At 49.4% G+C, this 18,062-nt stretch overlaps 2 protein-coding genes across 5 annotated transcripts in view; one reads left to right on the plus strand and one right to left on the minus strand.

The window, feature by feature from the left end:
- LOC135910376 (leukocyte receptor cluster member 8 homolog) overlaps positions 1 to 18,062 on the minus strand; it is a 147,958-nt gene that overhangs the window by 105,427 nt on the left and 24,469 nt on the right. The gene's annotated exons all lie outside the window — the stretch shown is intronic.
- The window catches only part of LOC135910374 (neuronal-specific septin-3-like), a 102,897-nt gene that overhangs the window by 44,988 nt on the left and 39,847 nt on the right, over positions 1 to 18,062 (plus strand). The window contains exon 1 of one of the 3 annotated variants that reach the window (XM_065442438.1): positions 14,213 to 14,351. The exons of the other annotated variants lie outside the window; for them this stretch is intronic. The gene's annotated coding sequence lies outside the window, so the exon portion shown is untranslated. Of the gene's footprint in view, positions 1 to 14,212; positions 14,352 to 18,062 lie in introns of those variants that run through there. 3 annotated transcript variants of the gene reach the window in all.

Below are 18,062 nucleotides of genomic sequence, written 5' to 3' on the forward strand. Positions count from 1 at the left end.
TCGTTGCATCGTCATTCCAGCTTCGCAATCCGACTCTCGCGCCTCGATTCTCGCGAGCTACCTGCATGCGCTAGAGCCAGGTGACACGCTTAAGAGAAGATTCCGGCATCTCGGCAGCAGAACATCATCGGGTTGTGTGGTTGCATCAGCTCAGACAGCGACTGAAAGAACACGCTTTCCAGGAGTGTTGATTTCCGAACGCCGGACTAAAACGAGCCGCCTCCTGGTTCCTCCAAAAGCTCGTATACCGGATTTTCCACTGCCCTTCCCGTCGTTGATAGGCGGCGTAATCAAAACATCGAAGCCTGCTCTTTCGTGGTGCACATTTGGCGTCACGAGTACGACAACGCTGCACCGAAATTCCACTATGGCAGCGTCATCACGGTTATAGTCCAAGGCGGGCAATGTACCGTATACGCCACTAGTCCGAATGGTTATAATCACGTTGTGGTATACACAGCTTCACCGTCAGATGATCCGTTTGTGTCCTCCAAGTCACACCTCGTGCTGGCCGTCAAGTGAGCATTTAGTTTCGGCGTTCCTGCCCATCTCGTGTGCCTCCATGCCTGCTGCTCGTTCCCATGAATTCGATCGCTCGTAGAGATCGTGCGATCGCCGTTTTAACGTCGCCGTCGTCGCCTTTCTGCTGTCGTCAAACACACACACACACACACACACACACACACACACACGCACGCACGCACGCACACACGTACGCACGCACACACACACACACACACAGAGAGAGAGAGAGAGAGAGATAATTTACAGAAACACATTGGTCAACCTGGTAACGCCTTGCGAAAATTAGAACAATGCTGCATTAGCCAGCTGGCTGTGAAATGCTTCGTATTACATCGATTCCCACAGTGCGTGGTATCTGCACAATTAAAATTTTTTTTTTTTAAATGCGTAAGCATTTCTATGCCTACCCAACGAGGAAGCCCGTCCGTCCGTCACGCCAGACGAGATCGCATTCAAGATAGGGCTCGCGCGTCTCGTTTCAACGCTAACTAAGCGGCGAGAACACGGCGAACACGAAGCTATCAGCAGTCGCCGCACTCCGACCCCATAGCAGATCGCTTTCCATACAGGACCCGCCCGGCCACGCCATACGCAGTCGCCTAAGCGGCGAGAACGCAGGGCACAGCCCCCGCCGGAGTACGGTTGATATGGTTCGACGTGGATGGATAAGGCGCTAAAGAGTGATAACAGCGTATCGGAACGATCAGAGTGATCGGAACGTGATCAGCGCACCTGGCGCCGCCACCTGCAGTGGTTTGCTTGCGTCATCAATTCACCTTGCGCCGCCGTCCGCAGCAGTTCGTGTCACCGTAGCCTTGTCATTTATACCGGTCGGATCAAGTTTCATGGGGAAAAAAAAAGAACGAAGGATACGGCGCTAAGCAGACGAAGTGAGACACAAACGACGTAAACGGGTATATATGTTATATACAAACACCGGGCTGCGCGGAGATGAGCAAGTGGCACAATGCTTACGCATGTCTTAGCTCCCAGAGGAGTTTCTTCATGAACTTATTGCCATTCGTGTATGGGCGGATAACCGCGATACTCGCATGGCTCGCTCCCTGTATAATAGAGCTGGCCGACGCCAGATGTCGTTTCGTTGACGGCCATAACAACACGCCGGTACACTGCAGGTCATCAGGTGGCACACGTGAGCGACCTTTCCACCGATGAAAGTAATGATGAATTCGCGTTTTTCTTTCTATTTACTATCACTCACCCCTCCACCACACCAAAGCCAAAACCCCCGCCGCTTCCCGATTCGCTGCAGCCATTTCGCTGCCGCTTCGAAAAAGTCTGACGCGACGAAAGCACGAACGAGACGAGCGACCCTCTCCCACCACTGTACGGCGCGTGCTAACGCGGCCACGGCTGCGCCGGTCATGCGAGGGCCGAGTCACCGTCAAAGCCCGAACAACCCCAATGTTGCTGTTATGTTTCCATACAAATGGAATTCGCCACACGGCATGCCCCTCCGAGTGGCGGGTCACACTTCTCCCTCACTCCGCAACCCTTAGTGGCCAGGCCAGTTATGTAATAGCGGAGGTTCCCCCCCCCCCCCCCCCTCCCCGTCGACCGAAAGCGGAGGAAACCCGTTCCGTTGCGCGAAGCCTGGAGACCGTGCCTCCGAAACCACCCGCCGAGGTGCCTGTCGTGGCGAGTGCGGTGGCGCAGAGACGCGGCGGGCCGCGTCTGTGTAGTTGGTTACCTGCGCGGGTGTCCGCAGAAGCGATTGTACCTTTCTCCTGCCAAGGAGGGTTGGGGTGAGGGGGGAGAGGCAACCGTTTACTAAGAAGCCGCGTTTACATCGTTTACATTCCACAGCGTTTCGGACCGCCGCCGCGTCTTTTGCAGCCGCTGGGCAGTTGAAAGAAAGAAAGAAAGAAAGAAAGAAAGAAAGAAAGAAAGAAAGAAAGAAAGAAAGAAAGAAAGAAAGAATACGAATGAAAAGCATACTTTCGAGAAACGGACAAAGAAAGAAAAAAGCCGCGAAAATGGGGTCCGCTGATGACTTGCGCGCTTAGGAGGCGGAACGCAAAGAATGAGCCGTTTTTCCTCGGCCACCTCCGATGGCGTCGCTGTCCTTACACACATCGCCGGCAACAGCAGCACCAGCAGCTGGTGGTCGTTGTATGGGTCGCACGCGCGGCTCACTCCCTCGAGGCTCAGAGCGGCGCGCGATTGCACAACCAGCCGGTAGCGCGATGCCGCGACGAAGCCGAGCCTAGCCGACCGTAGCCGAGCCAGGCCTGGTGGTCCCAGCAAGAGACGCCCGTGCGGCCGCGGAGCTACTGTTGCCGTGGGACGCCGATTTATCCGATCGGGATTTGAAAGGATTCTCTTCCATCAACAGGCTCGTGCTCGAGTGGGGTATGTCGCGGGAGCCCTGGGAGGCCATCCTTGCTCTTGCTGACCTCGAGGCCCAGAAGGGCCTCCTGGACATCGAGCTGGGCGGGTCGCGGTGGTCACTGGAATCTTGGGATGGGGACCCACCCTGCACCGCTCCCTACCGCCATTTTTATGCGAAGCATACTAGCCGCACAACCACGCTCTTCCTTGCTGCGCCCCGCGCGGCCGCGTAGCTACCATATGACGTCATAACAGCTGCAAAAGCGGAGGCTCAACTGGTGCGCTCGCTTGCGGCCGCGTAGCTACGTAGCCGGGTCTCAGCTCGTGCGCTCGCCTGCACGTGTTGTTTCTTCGTCTAGCCGAACCAAATATAGCCAAGCAACGGCAATTCACCAGGCTAAACAGTGGTTCAACAACTAAAATAAAGGCTAGTATGCTTCGCAACCTGGGCTTAACCTTACCTAAGCCAAAGCCATTTTTTCCCCTCATCAATAAAATGCTCATTCCTCCTCCTTTTCCTCGCGCTTTTATGCGGTTCCCGAACCGTCCCGAAGAACAACCTCCTGCCCTCCTCATCTGGGACGCGGGTACGTTCGAATCGTCTCCCGATGTTGAGTAGTTGGCTTTCTCATTTTACGGAGCGTGTAAGCATTCTTCTGGAATTGACCGCGGTTTCCTCGTCGCTGTCTACCCGTTGTTTTTTTTCTTTCTTTTTTTGTGGGCCGATCCCCAAGATATCGCAGCCTAACACGTACAACGGTAAAACCGGCACGGTGTTAACGGTACACCGGTGATAAAGGAAGTGTTCTCGCATTCTTCTCCTCGTGACAGCAAGTATTTCGAGACGCTTTTGTTCGAGACGCCGAGCCCCCGCGGTCGCAGACGACACACGGTGTTCCGGACTGCAGTCCTGGAGGAAGTGGCGCTCCAAGTACCCGTTGGCTCCCGCGTGCGGGTGAGACGCGGTTCGTGGTAAGGGCAGCGCTGCCACGACACAATAGTGCAATATACATCCTTTTCGCGCTTACAAACAGGCTTCCCAGAAGACTTCCGGTTAAGCCCTCTGGAAGAACGCAAGTTACAATAGCCTATAAATTTACAGAACCCTCCAGCTGGCATAAGTTTTGCTAAGAAGTTGGAATGTTCTACAAATTAATTTCATTGTTCAGTGCCACGAAAAAATCCCATACATGAGATCTACACATGCCGCACTTTCTTTATATCTGAACATGTCAAGAATATGTGCCTACAGTAAATTATGCGCAAAATACTTCCGTTTTCTTGGCAAACTTGACTGTCAGAAATGCATGACCGGAAGTTTTTTGCGGTCATGAATGCACTGCTGCCACAGCGTGGATGAAAAAGGTCTATATATAGTTCCTTGCGTGACGACATCCCAGTGAACGCTAAATGGATTATTGGATAGCAACCCGGGTTTGTTATAGCTCCTCGAAAGACAAAGTGGTGCCTAATTTCGCGCTGATACCATAACTTACCACTTGCGCATAATGCAAGGAGAGAAGTCAGTGGGCGATTTAGCGCGAAATGCGAGAGAAATGCGTGCCCATTGCGTCCCACCTTTTCGAGGTCCTGGATCCACGATTTAAACCGCGTTCACCACATTGCAAAGCTTTTCTTTTTTTTTTTTTTTTTTTCGGGAAGCTCACTTGACACACGACCTGCATTCAAGAAGTGCAACTCACGTTGGTCCGAGGAACACCGCCATCAGTGTCATTATATGTATATATATATATATCGGCTTCCCACACTTCAGACACATTTTGACACTCACAATGTTAACATATTAAAAAATTTCATTTTTCGCCAACTCACTACAAGTGCAGTCTAACAATGTCCCCTGATCCCAAGCCTCCTTCTGCCTTCGCGCACCTCAACAATAACCGATTTTCGATCAATCCTGAAAGGAGAATTCTCTCTTTTTCTTTTCTGTGCAAGCCAGGCTTTTCAAGCCAGGCTGTGCAAGCCAGACAGTTTCAATTAATATTTCGAATGATCCGGACCATAAAACGCCATCTAGCTGCGAAATTTAAAGAAAATAAAAAGGAGAAAAAGAAATAGAAGCGGAAACGAAAGTCGTTGCACGTGTCTATATATCATATCGCCGTCTGAGAAAAACAAGAGTGACGCTATTTTCCGCCGTCTGACTGAAGCGTATGTCACCGTCATCCTGTAAGCAGTTTCGTCACAAGGTCTGGCGTAACAAGCCAAACCCTGCTTGGTGTGCTAGCTTGGTGAGCTAGCGCGTGCTAACCAACCTTCCGGCGTTGCAGCTAGGAAACTCCATCGCTGTACGAAAAAAAAAATGAGAAAAGGAAGAAAATGGAAACGAAAACACGAATTTTGGCCCGTTTCCTTCGCTTCGCCGAATCATCATCGATTTTGAATTTCCCGTGCCTGCCACCGTAGGGACGCGGAGCTGGAAGGAGACTATGATTACGAACTCTCTATATTATCATTAATAATAATGATACCATTTTACTTAAACACACTCCCGATGCCGACAGGGCTTACTGCAGAAAGCGCGAAAGAAAAACAAAAGTGCAGACGAAAGCGCAAATTTTCAGAAAACGAAACTGAGAAATGATATCATAATTCTCTAAACTACATCTAATAATACACCTAAAGCGGACAAAATCGATGTATCCACATGGCTGTCAAATATACTAGTGTGTTAGTATGACTTCTGCAAAACCTATGTAAATAATGGAACAAATTCACGTAAGATAAAAAAATTGATCTATCAAATTTGTTCGCTTTGGATAATCTAACGGAGGCAGTTTACCGAACTGCGATATCTGTTCTTGATGCAGAGCTACGAATTTGAAATTCCTTGCTTTTATTTATTTATCTTTTATTTCAATCTTACCAATTTTGGAAAACTTATTTTTAAGAAATTCAGCCCTTAAATCGAAATTCACTTTTCGACAGTCATTAGAACTTACCTTTTTCTCTCGAATGAAACAGTTTTCACCAAAATCGGCCCAGTGGTTATCTCAGAAAAATCGTTTTTGCGTTTTACCTGTACCTGAATAGGCGGCATCGATCGGAGTTGGGCCCGAGCTATAGCTTCCCGTGGCTCGGAACGCTCTTGCGACGTCACTTATGGCGATTTTATCTTTTTAAGTTTCCCAACACTCGTAGTTTTCTGAGCATGGCGAGGAAATTAGTCTCCGGGCGTGTAAGCGTATAATCATCGCCAATTGTTGCACTCGTGTAATATGCGAGCTGTTGTAGGGGAAAAAAAAAAAAGATCACTTTTTTCTGGGAAGAAGTCACAAAATCCGTTTGAAGCCAGAAAAACGAAAGTTTAATAATAATAATTATGGGGTTTTACGTGCCAAAACCACTTTCTGATTATGAGGCACGCCGTAGTAGGTGACTACGGAAATTTTGACCACCTGGGGTTCTTTAACGTGCACCTAAATCAAAGTACACGGGTGTTTTCGCCCTCATCGAAATGCGGCCGCCGTGGCCGGGATTCGATCCCGCGACCTCGTGCTCAGCAGCCCAACACAATAGCCACTGAGCAACCACGGCGGGTTAAACGAAAGTTTGGGCAAATGGTGTACCGACTATCAGTCCCACACTTCCCGAACCGCCCCGCATTTTCTTGCAGCTCCTGCAGATACTCCCGCATTCTTGAGCAAAATTAGACCCTTTTGCCACACAACGATAATCATCTGTCTTGTCCGCATTTCCTTTGTTTATCGCGGCGAGCCCGGTACTTCCCAGTAAGGAACGTCATGCGCGTTATCAGCGTGCATAGCACTCCTGCATTATCAGCATAGCACTCTCGACAGGAAAGTAGCGGGCGCGGCGTTTTCAAGAAAGGAAACGCAAGCAAGGCGATTATTGTTGTGCGGCAGATATACACCCCAAGGGTTGTAAATTTTCCTACACACTCTTAAAACGGTTACACCCTTTGGGGTGTGTATTTGTCCCACAACAATCGTCATCTGCCTTGCTGGCGTTTCCTTTCTTGAGAACTCGGCGCTCGCCACTTTCCTGTCGAGAATGCTGCGTCACACTGATAACGCGCATGCCGTTCGTGACTGGGAAGTACCGGGCTCGCCGCGTTAAAGAAAGGAAATGCGGACAAGACCGATGACGTTTATCGTTGTGTGGCAAGATACAACCCAAAGGACGTAATTTTGTTTCAGAGTGTAAGAGTGCGTGGACAGAGAATTTCCTTTCTGTAGGGAACGTACGCAACCGCGCCTGTATAGGCGAGCTTCAGAGCGTGAATAAAAAAAAAAAGTTAAAAAGACATAGAGCGAAGTAGAGGGAGAGAAAATAATCACGTTTGGTTTTAATTTTCTCGGCTGCGAATCAACCCGTTCTTTTTTCTGCTAAATAAATGCAAATCGAGTTTTGTAGCGACACTTTACACATACCGTCCAAGCCAGTTTAGCGTTGCTCTCCAATTAACGGGTTTGCCGTTTTTGGCAGCCCTTCACGACCGTTTTTTTTTTTCCTGGAACGTCGCTGCTACAACTGTTTTTTTTTTTTTGCTGCCTGCAGCTGGAACGCCGCAAAGCGTCTAAGCATGAACGGGGATAGAAAGGGGGGTGGGGGTGGAGGGGTATTCCTGCTTCCGTCGACAAAGCCATTTACGAGCACTCATTCACCTTTAATGCGTCTGCGCGAACGACGCGAGCTGCACGTATAAAGGTGGCGTATATATATATATCTTGCTGGCAAAAAAAAAAAAAAATAATAATAATAATAATAAAGAACCGAGTGCGGTGCGGTTGAAAACGCGTTCTTTTCGCTGCTCTCCGTGTCTACGTTCCGCGACGTTTAGTGCCCCTCACGTTCTATACTTATTTTTTTTTGTGTGTGGAATACACGCGGCGTGTACTACCAAAAAAAAGGAAAAATGCTTTTTCTTTACTACGGGGGACAGATTTGGCACACGTTTCTGCGACGAAGGAATACGAAAATAGAGCGGGGCCAGACTACGACCTCCCTCGCTTAACCTTGTAAAAGGTACACGTGACTGTATCCTCACCCCCCCCCCCCCTTCCCATACTCCTCGGAACGTCGTACTTCATCCTTAAACGAGCCCTCCCAAAGAAAACGCGCATGTTGTCTCGACATGTTTTTTTTTTTTTTGAGTGTGTGATATAAAATAAATGTAGGAGTCTGTCGCCGTACACTCTAAAAAAAAGTTTACGCCCTTTGGAGTGTATATCTGCCACACAACAATCGTCCTCTGCTTTGCTTGCGTTTCCTTTCTCGAAAACGCTGCGCCCCCTACTTTCTTGTAGGCAACGCTATGTCATGATGATAACGCGCATGCAGTTCGTTAGTGGGAAGTATCGGGCTCCCAGCGTTAAAGGAAATGCGGACAAGACAGATGACGTTTATTGTTGTGTGGAAAGATACGACTCAAAGGGTGTATGCTAGTTACGTGCGAAATCCAACAAAACGACGAGCATATACGCTTCTTCGAACACGACCATTTCAGTTTAGTTCTCGGTTTTGGCCTCGAGCTCCACCACTGGAAAAGCTGGCGCCACCGTCGGCGTGACGTGCTAGGAGGGATCACGTGGTCATAGCGGCCGCGTCGTCTGCTTCGGGCGCGCCGAAGCGAGCTGAAAACGAGCTTAAATTCCCTCGTACGCTGCGGTTTTCATTTAGTGGCGAAATTTTCACGCTTCGAGTGTCTCCTCTACAACGCTTGAAAGCACTACAATAGGTAGTGGCTGCCTTTGAAGGCGCGCGACATGGTAGGCTACTGCTCGGTGCCGCAGAGCCGGACGCGCGTAACGGAGGCCGGTGTCAGCCTTATTCGCACGTAGCCGCAGGACAAGAAGCTGTGTGAAGCTTGGCTCGCGAAACATAAAACCGGCAAACGGTCATCGGCTACAACTCGGGTATGCAGCAAGCACAGACGCAAGGAAGATTTCTGCTACGGCGCCGGGCCTGCGATGTTCTGGAAACGCGCACTGAGACGCTCGCCCGAGTCCGCTGCCCGACTAATGTCATGACGGTTTAGTCTATGAACTTGTCGATACTATAGATAATTGCAAGTTCAGTGGAGTGGAAAGGCAGCGGTAAGAAGCACATTTAAAAAAAGCATGGCATATGGTCATGTTTGTGTTATGAATTAATGCACTGGATTACAAAAAAAGGAGCAGCGGGAAATTGCACGCTGAGAACACCGATTAACATACAGTGCGACGCAACTAGAGAAATAGTATTGAAAGGTCAAAGAATTTAGAAGAAAAAAAGATTGAATCGTCGCGACGGCACATCACAGTCCCGTAGGCGTCGAAGTCTCTACAATGAAATTATTTTTGAACAGCTCTGATAGCGCCCACGCAACAATGGTTGCTTGTATACTGTCAAATGCTCATATTCTGCGGCCTTAAGCTCATGGCACGGTGCGAAAACGCGCGCGCGCAGAAAGCGAAACAGTGCGCGGACAAGCATGCAGACGCGCAGTCGGTCGCTGCGAATCTGCGCGATCGCTGCATTGAGGCTTCATTCTATTACGCTCCATTTAGTTATACAAACACTATAAGAACATATTTCACATAGTTTGCTCTCAGCGTTTACCTACCTTTCACGCAAGAAGCCGGTTCGGGAGACTCCATCGCGGCGACCGCGCGCAGTGGCGTTCACTGTACGTATTCGGTAAAGAGATAGCGGCTGTAAACGATTGTGTGTTTTCAGTTTGCCCAAGATTATTATTTAGACAGTAAGAAACTTCTCTCGTTTCGAAAGTACTCACAGAAATGTCCGGGAGAGCTCACGCGTGGTGTTTTCAGTGAGCGCTGACAGCAAAACCTATGAGGAGCGCGCCACGTGATCCCTCATACTACGCCAGCGAGGCGCTTCCGATAGAGGGCGACTCCGTAACTCCTCGCCGCCATTACTATCCTGAATAGTTCAGCTCGGAGAGGCCTTCGTCCTGCCCCAGTGGACGTAGAAATATTGACACGAGTACTTGTTTATCTGTATCAGGTCACCACATTTGACCACCTACACTCTAAAACTGTTGCACTCTTTGGGGTGTATATCTGCCACACAACGATAATCGTCATCTGCCTTGCTTGCGTTTCCTTTCTTGAAAACGCTACGTTCGTTTCTTTCCTGTCGGCAATGCAATGTCAAGCTGATAACGCGCATACCGTTCGTTACTGGGAAGTACCGGGCTCGCGGCGTTAAAGAAAGGAAATGCGGGCAAGACGGATGACGATTATCGTTCTGTGGCAGACATACATCCCGAAGGGTGCAACTTTAGAGTGTAACAAATGTTATCGCACAGCGCAGGGCGTATCGCGTGCACGTATCGGAAGTGTCTCGAATGTTATCGATGGTTCTATCCGCTATCTGGTTGTCACCGAACCCTGTGTAATATGATTTCATGCATGCGCGACGCGAATGGTGTAGAGCTTTCTGGAAGACACGCGGGCACAAGCGATTACTCGGGAACGTTCGATAACTGATATGTAAAAGCCAACGCGCTTGACTCCCTGATCAGATTTTCGCCGATCGCCGAGTGCGTTCGCCGCTGTCGCCGTTCTTTTAGTGTAGCCTGTTTTTTTAGGGCACAAGTTCGGCCCGTAAAACGCCAGTTTAGTCATTCCCAGTTTTGCTTTCTTCACCTTCATTACTACGTGACGATATGATGATGACGATGATCTTGATGATGATCCAGCAACGTTGTTAGGGGTGCTACATATATATAATTTTTTTTCTCTTTGACTTTGATTTTGCTCCCCCCTTATGTAATGCCTTCGGGCCTTTAAGGGAAAATAAATGAAATGAAATGAAATGAAATGATGATCCAGCAATGTTGCTAGGGGCGCTATATATATATATTACAAGCCCTCGTCGCGACTTTCACGATGTTGTGGGACACGCGGTGCGTACAAATGAGGGTCACGACAGCAGACCTCCATCTTGGAAGTCGCATGCGATCGGTTATTTATTTTAGCGTTTTTGGTTTCGCTAATTAGCGATGCTGAAACGCTGCGCAGGTACAGTCGGGGACAGAATATTACGGACCATGAAATCTAAGAAAAAGCTGAATATCTCCGCAACCTCACAACGCAATCTGGTATTTGCAATTTGGACCTCGACTAGAATATGCTAACAACGTTGTCGTGGGCAGTTTTACTGGTTACTGCTACAGGCTGCTCGGGGATTGAACGTTTTCGGAGATCCCGTGGTCCGTTTTATTCTGTCCGCCACTGTACGTTGGTCAGACAGGGGCACGCGTTTTAGCCTGTCAACTTGTTCTGAAAGGCTTCGTTCCTCAGAGTTCGCCCACCAGCGCGTGACGGCAGCTCGCGAACGTTTACTTTTCGTGACCCCTCATCTTACAAACTTGGACTGCCGCTGTTCTCTAAGAGGCCGTTCCAATTACAGGTTTGTTGGCGTCACGGCCTAAAAAGAACATTATGGGTTTTTACGAGCCAGAACCACTTTCTGATTGTCAGGCACGCCGTAGTGGAGGACTCCGGAAATTGCGACCACCTGGGGTTCTTTAACGTGCACCTAAATCTAAGTACGCGGGCGTTTTTCGCATTTCGCCCCCACCGAAATGCGGTCGCCGCGGCCGGGATTCGATCCCGCGACCTCGTGCTCGGCTCCATCGCCGAGCTACCTACATAGAGTGTCCTATCTACGTAGAGTGTCCTATCTACGTAGAGTGTAGCTATCTACGTAGAGTGTAGCTATCTACGTAGAGTGTCCAGTGCACTCTACGTAGATAAAGATCAGCCGATTCCAGACGGTTCGTCGATCGATCGATTAATTAATTAATTAATTAATTATGGGGTTTAACGTGCCAAAACCACCTTCTGATTATGAGGCACGCCGTAGTGGAGGACTCCGGAAATGTCGACCACCTGGGGTTCTTCAACGTGCACCTAAATAGAAGTACCACGGGTTGTTTTCGCATTTCGTCCCCATCGAAATGCGGCCGCCGTGGCCGGGATTCGATCCCGCGACCTCGTGCTCAGCAGCCCGACACCATGGCCACTGGGCAACCATGGCGGGTTGTTCGTCGATCGAACCACATGTGTGTGGTGCTTGCTCGCACGAAGAAGCCGCGGCCTCTCCGGAAGCGCTGCACACAACTACAGGAGGAGCAGGAAGAGGTCACCGCAGAGCGTTGACACGGAGCTTCGACCCCGAGATCCGGCGAAAGCCATATATCCCCCCCCGCATCCTCCTCCTTCACCCAATTAGCGTCGTTCGTCGCCCGTCCCGTCTCGCTGCCACCGACGCCGCCGGGGGATCGAGTGCGATTCCCTCCGCCGGCGTTGTTTTTCGAGCACTCGCTTGCGTGTACCGTGTTCTCCGCGACTGTGGCCGCCTACTCAGTGTGTGCATTACTCCGTCTGCTCCACTGCCAACGCGGACAGGCGGGCTGGTTCGCGAGTTGATTCAGAATACGCATCATAGATATACAGCGCGAAGTACTCCATAAGCTCGGCGAACGAGGACACGAAAGTGGCAGTTGGGAAGCGGTTTCACGTCTGCCGCAGTGCCTCGTTTTATTTTAAAGGGAACAGCTTTCCTCTCTCTCTCTCTCTATCGATCTTCACTGAGACGCGCGTAGAATTAAATTCTGGGGGGTTTTAATTGCGTATCAGAACCGCGATCGGTGATGTCAAGCGCGAGTCAGAGTTAGTGGAGGAGGTGTAGCGCAAGCCGTATGGTTAGTGGAGGATGGGGACTCGGGATTAACTTCGACGACCTTGGGGTTCTCTACAGTAGTGTGCACCCAGTTCACGACACACGAGGGCGTTCTTTGCATTTCGCCCCCATCGAAACGCGGCCGCAGGGACACCGGGGTCTGTGATCCGGCGTATAACCTCGTGCTTAGCAGCGCCAACGCCATGCATAGCCGTAACCACGGCGGGCCGCCAGACGCACGTGGTACACCCTTAGACAAAGTTACACCCTTTGGGGAGTATCTCACCACACTCTTAGAAAAATTTACACCCTTTGGGGCGTATCTTGTCCCACAACAACAATCGTCATCTGTCTTGCCCGCGTTTCCTTTCTTTAACGCTGCGAGCCCGGTACTAACAATAATCGTAGTAGTAGTATCGTAGTAACAATAATCGTCATCTGCCTTGCGTTTCCTTTCTTGAAACTCGGCGCTCGCTACTTTCCTGTCGAGAATGCTGCGTCACACTGATAACGCGCATGCCTTCGTGACTGGGAAGTACCGGGCTCGCAGCGTTAAAGAAAGGAAATGCGGACAAGACAGATGACGATTATCGTTGTCTCGCAAAAGTTGTAATTTTGCTTAAGAGTGTATAGCATATATTCATCAATGGGCTAACGCGGCGAGTAGCATCGATGGTCTCTGCATGCACGAAGTCTTAACGCGTTCGCATCAGGGATGTCAGAGTGGGAAGCCGGTCACGTGGCTGTAGAGGTGGAGAGGGAAGAGCTTAGAAGAGAGAAGTAGCATAAAACCCTGGGAGTGGTGGCGCTGGCTAACACTCCCAGGGTTCTGCTAGGAAACATCAATACCCAAGAATGGACGGGGAAACGGCGCCGCGGTAGCTCAAATGGTAGAGCATCGCACGCGAAATAAATGCGAAGGTTGTAGGATCGTTCCCCACCTGCGGCAAGTAGATTTTTTTTTACATCCACTTTCATTTTCATTAATTTATCGTTTCTTTGTTTCATTCATCAAGCACAAGTAATTTCCCCTATGTTGTCGTCGGTGTCAGTGTTTGTTTGCTTCTTATGATATGGCCATATATATAATCTGGTCTGCTCCGGGCCATCGTCAGTTGCACTACGCTACTCGAAGAGGCAGGTTCACCGCTAAATCGCCACTGACATTCTTTTTTTTTTTGTCACAGGTTCTTTTAATTACTAGGTGGCCTAGGAAAAGCATGACTGCGACGATTACAGGAAGAGACACGTAATGGCGGTAGCGACGACACCAGCGCCAGTATAGACCACCATACAAACGCCCATCTACTTAACCTAACCTATTTAGCCTCACTAAAGTAAGGCCAACCTAACGTAAGTCTGTGTCGATGTAAAGTAAAACTGGCGGTGACAAAATGTGCTGCCATCTGTGCTAGCTGCAATATCTTTTTTTTTAACCTCTTCTTTTGTCACTTATGTCTTTCGTAATTTTCCTGCGATTCTGTACCAGTTCCTCTTCTTTCTGTTACATGTTTGTTACTTTTTTGTGTGTGTGCGCGAACAATTTTGGCATTATAGCTCACGGATTCGTTTAATATCTCCCTGCTACGCCAATCCCAATCGTGGTTGTGTGCCGTGCTTTGAGGAATCATCATTAAGAATAAGAAGGATAAGAATCGTTTCAATCAAGTGGGACGTGCGCGCCTGTAGATCAACTTGCACGTCAGCCCGTGTATAGTTAGACACGCGTCAGCAAGCTCTCCAGCGTTTTCAAGTCACAACCCTGTAGCTACTCGTCGCGTCCGAAGGTCGGAGCGGTGAGTAACGTCGGCGTGACCTTGCATTACCGACCACATAACGCGTGTGCCACACACACGTGGCATCCGCCATAGCTGACGATCATCATCATCATCATCATCATCATCATCATCATCATCATCACGGCTTTCTCGGCTGTGTCTCGCATATATATGCTTTCTTTGCCTCTTTCGTTCGCATTCGTGTTCGGTGGTCGGACTTTCGGCGCCGCTACAACAAAGGCGCCGATGCAAAATGTGCGCGTCCTCTTCCTCCTCTCTCACCGCCCTCTCCCCCTTTGGGGCCGGCGGGAGAGGAGGATGGCATCGCCTCCCACGACGGCGCTAGCGCCGCTTGAGTCAACACGCGGATGACGAGTCGGCTTACAAGTGCGTAGCTATCCTGTATAATACCGACCCGCCGTGGTTGCTCAGTGGCTATGGTGGTGTGCTGCTAAGCACGAGGTCGCGGGATCGAATCTCGGCCACGGCGGCCGCATTTCGATGGGGGCGAAATGCGAAAACACTCGTGTACTTAGATTTTAGGTGCACGTTAAAGATCCCCAGGTGGTCGAAATTTCCGCAGTCCTCCACTACGGCGTGCCTCATAATCAGAAAGTGGTTTTGGCACGTAAAACCCCATAATTTAATCCTGTATAATACCGCTTGCACATTTGCTACAGTCAACGGCTCTGATCTCGGAACAACGCGATCAAGCAGCAAACGATACCTAAACACTTTCGCTGTAACTAATGTACACCTTCGAGCGCATCTTTCCTTTGATAAAGCGAATGGCTTTATCGCTTAGTTCGGTTATTCGCTTACATTGGCAATCATTCATGAACGGTCTCCCCACTTTTTCTTTCTTTTTTTTTTGCGATTCGCAGTGGATCCGCGGGACAGAAAGCGTAGGCCCCACCACAAGGCGCTGAATATGAACCGAAACTTTGCTGCACACAATTACAAGCTTTTACACAAATCTGGACCCTCGGTATGATATAGTGATGCCATTCGCTCGATTATGTTCCTTTCTTATCGCGCACCGTTCACAACGGGCCGATCCTCGCGATAACGTACGTAGGCGGATCGATAGTATACTACAGCTCGGACCACTGCGTTATAGCGCGAGAACGAAAGGAATTGGAATGGATATCGTTACATATTACCCCGGCCCTGAAACAACGCGCCAACTAGCGCGCCTTGCCTTTGTGAGTGGTGCGTACAGCAATTGCGTGCATCGTCGATAAGTGGATACTTCGCGCGATCAGAGATTGTTTTTCTTTTTCTTGCTTCCCAGCTCGTGATCTTGAGTAGCATCGTACAACCCTGTAACACATCTTTACATAAAATTCTTCCGTGTGCGTGGTGTTCCCCGCTTCCAATTAAGTTATCTCAATGTTTATTAGGTCAGTGTTTGCTATGCATGGGTCGCGGCTTATGGGGTTCCGAAGTGATACTTTCAGCCGTGGCTTGGCACACAACAGAACCGATGCACAAAAACGAAAGGGCATTGGCGACGCGGCTGTTCTTGGAGTTCCCGTCACATGTAGTATCTCCGTCACGTCATAAAAGTTGGGAGCGCCTCCACCTGTCTAACTATTCATCGATAAAGGAAGAACTGCTTCCCCACCAACCTAATCGAGGATTTAACCTAGCAGGTTTGGAGAACTCTCTTAGCGCCAAACCAGACCAAATACGAGAAACTGTGTACTTCGAGATCAATCTTGGCGCAATGGCACTGCTGTATGATCGCGAACTTCAACAAAGGGATGATTTGGTCTACATTTTTCTCAGCTACAGTATTACCGTTCTTTTTTTTTTTTTGCACCCGCCACGGTTGCTGAGAACGAGGTTGCGAGTTCGATTCACGAGTTCGACGATCGGATCTAGGTGAGAGAGAAACGCTAAGACGCCCGCCTGTATAGTATATTTAAGTGCACGTTGACAAACCGTGGCGGTCAAACTCGTATGTTATTACTTTATTCTTAAATGTAGAAAAACGGGAAGGAGGCAGCCAAAATTAATCCGGATTTCACCATTGTATGGCGTCTCTCATAGCCCTATAGTGTTCCGTTGGGACGTTGACCCTAACGAATCATCAATAAATCAATCAATCAATCAACAAACCAACCAGTTTATGATCTGTCATCATCATCATCATCATCATTTATTTTTCCTTAAGGACCCCTGTCGGTGTATTACATAAGGGGGGTTACAGAAAATAAGAATAGAAACAAAGATATGGTTACAATTTCTTACAAGATTCAGCCTGTGGATTCGCATTAAAACAAACAAACAAAAACAACAACAAAAAGCTAAGAGGCACACTGAATAGAATGCAAAAGCAAGTCAGCAAAACAGTCACAATGTGAGACGGAAATCGCAAAAGAATGAAGGCATCTGTCATTGGCATGATAATTGACATTTGTCATGTCAATTATCATGCCCACGATGTGCATGATATCACGCGAATGTCGCGCGCCCTTGACGTTATACGCGAGGAAGCGCGTGACTCACGAGACGGTGTCGAAACGCTTTTTTGCACGACGCGGGCGGCGGACACGGAAATTCCTCGGGAGTCTCGCGCCGAGGCCCCGGGAAGCCGGCGCCCAACGCGCCTGTTGAGCAAGCTAGTCGTCGTCGTGGTGGTGGTGGGGCCGGACGGCCATGCTAGAAAAAAAAAAAAAAAGACAGCTGACGGGTTGGGTTGCTGGCGGACGCGTCACCGCTCGCAGATGCAGCCCGCATCGACCGAACGATGCTGTCATTTCCCTTGGTCTTGATTTTTTTGAGGCTTTGCGAAAACGCGGCATCTCCACGTGCCTTAACAGCGCGGGCGACATTAGAGACTTTTAGCGTGTCTGCTATTCCGGCAAACTGGGGCGGTTTGAGCGGATTACCGGATGGTCGGGGCATAAACGTGAGCGGCCGGAGCGGTGAAGCCGCCTGGCGTTGTAGAGCTCAACCAGACAAACACAGAGCTAAAATTGCAGCAACCTACTTTATTCTGCTTCACTGCTGGTGCAAATGTTCGGCAGCGGCGCAATTGTATTCACAATTACGCCGTTGTCGAAAACTTACACCCCAGCTAAGAAGAATATAGTAATTGGCTCTGTGTTTAGGTGGTTGAGTTTAGCGCCACCAATCTGGCCGCTCACGTTTACGCCCCCGCTCATCCGGCAAACCTGCCGCGCTTGCCGGAATACCGGACGCACTAAAATTCTCTATTGAGACTTCAACGGCAATCACCGTACGAAACCCACATTCGAGAGGTTTATCTTGTCGGCAAACATCATACCGTTTGTGGAATACGCTGTAAGACAATTGACACCCTTGTTCACTTTTAAGGGCGTAAATTTTTTTAACGGTATACCGGGTTACCGGACGTGCAGGTGTACGGCACCAGCAACGCTGGTAGCGTCATCTTGTGACGCAGTGTTTAACCAGAGTACACAAAACTAATACTGCAGTGACCTACCATATTTTACCTAACTGCAACCGTAAAGCACTGGCAGCCGTGTGAACGTTAAAATGCACTCCTCTTGTGAATCTCCTTCGATAAATAACGCTCACGTAACACACAAAAATAATTGTTTCGAATGCATCCTAGCTGGACGAAGCATCACAAAGTGTTGTTACCAGTGCTGTCACCGCCGTATATATAGCTACGGTAACCCGTAAACGGCCGTTTACGGTATACCGGCTCTCTGGAGAACGAGAAGGGGGTGGGGA

Source organism: Dermacentor albipictus, chromosome 8 (genome assembly GCF_038994185.2).
Source record: "Dermacentor albipictus isolate Rhodes 1998 colony chromosome 8, USDA_Dalb.pri_finalv2, whole genome shotgun sequence".
NCBI classification, from domain to species: Eukaryota; Metazoa; Arthropoda; class Arachnida; order Ixodida; family Ixodidae; genus Dermacentor; species Dermacentor albipictus.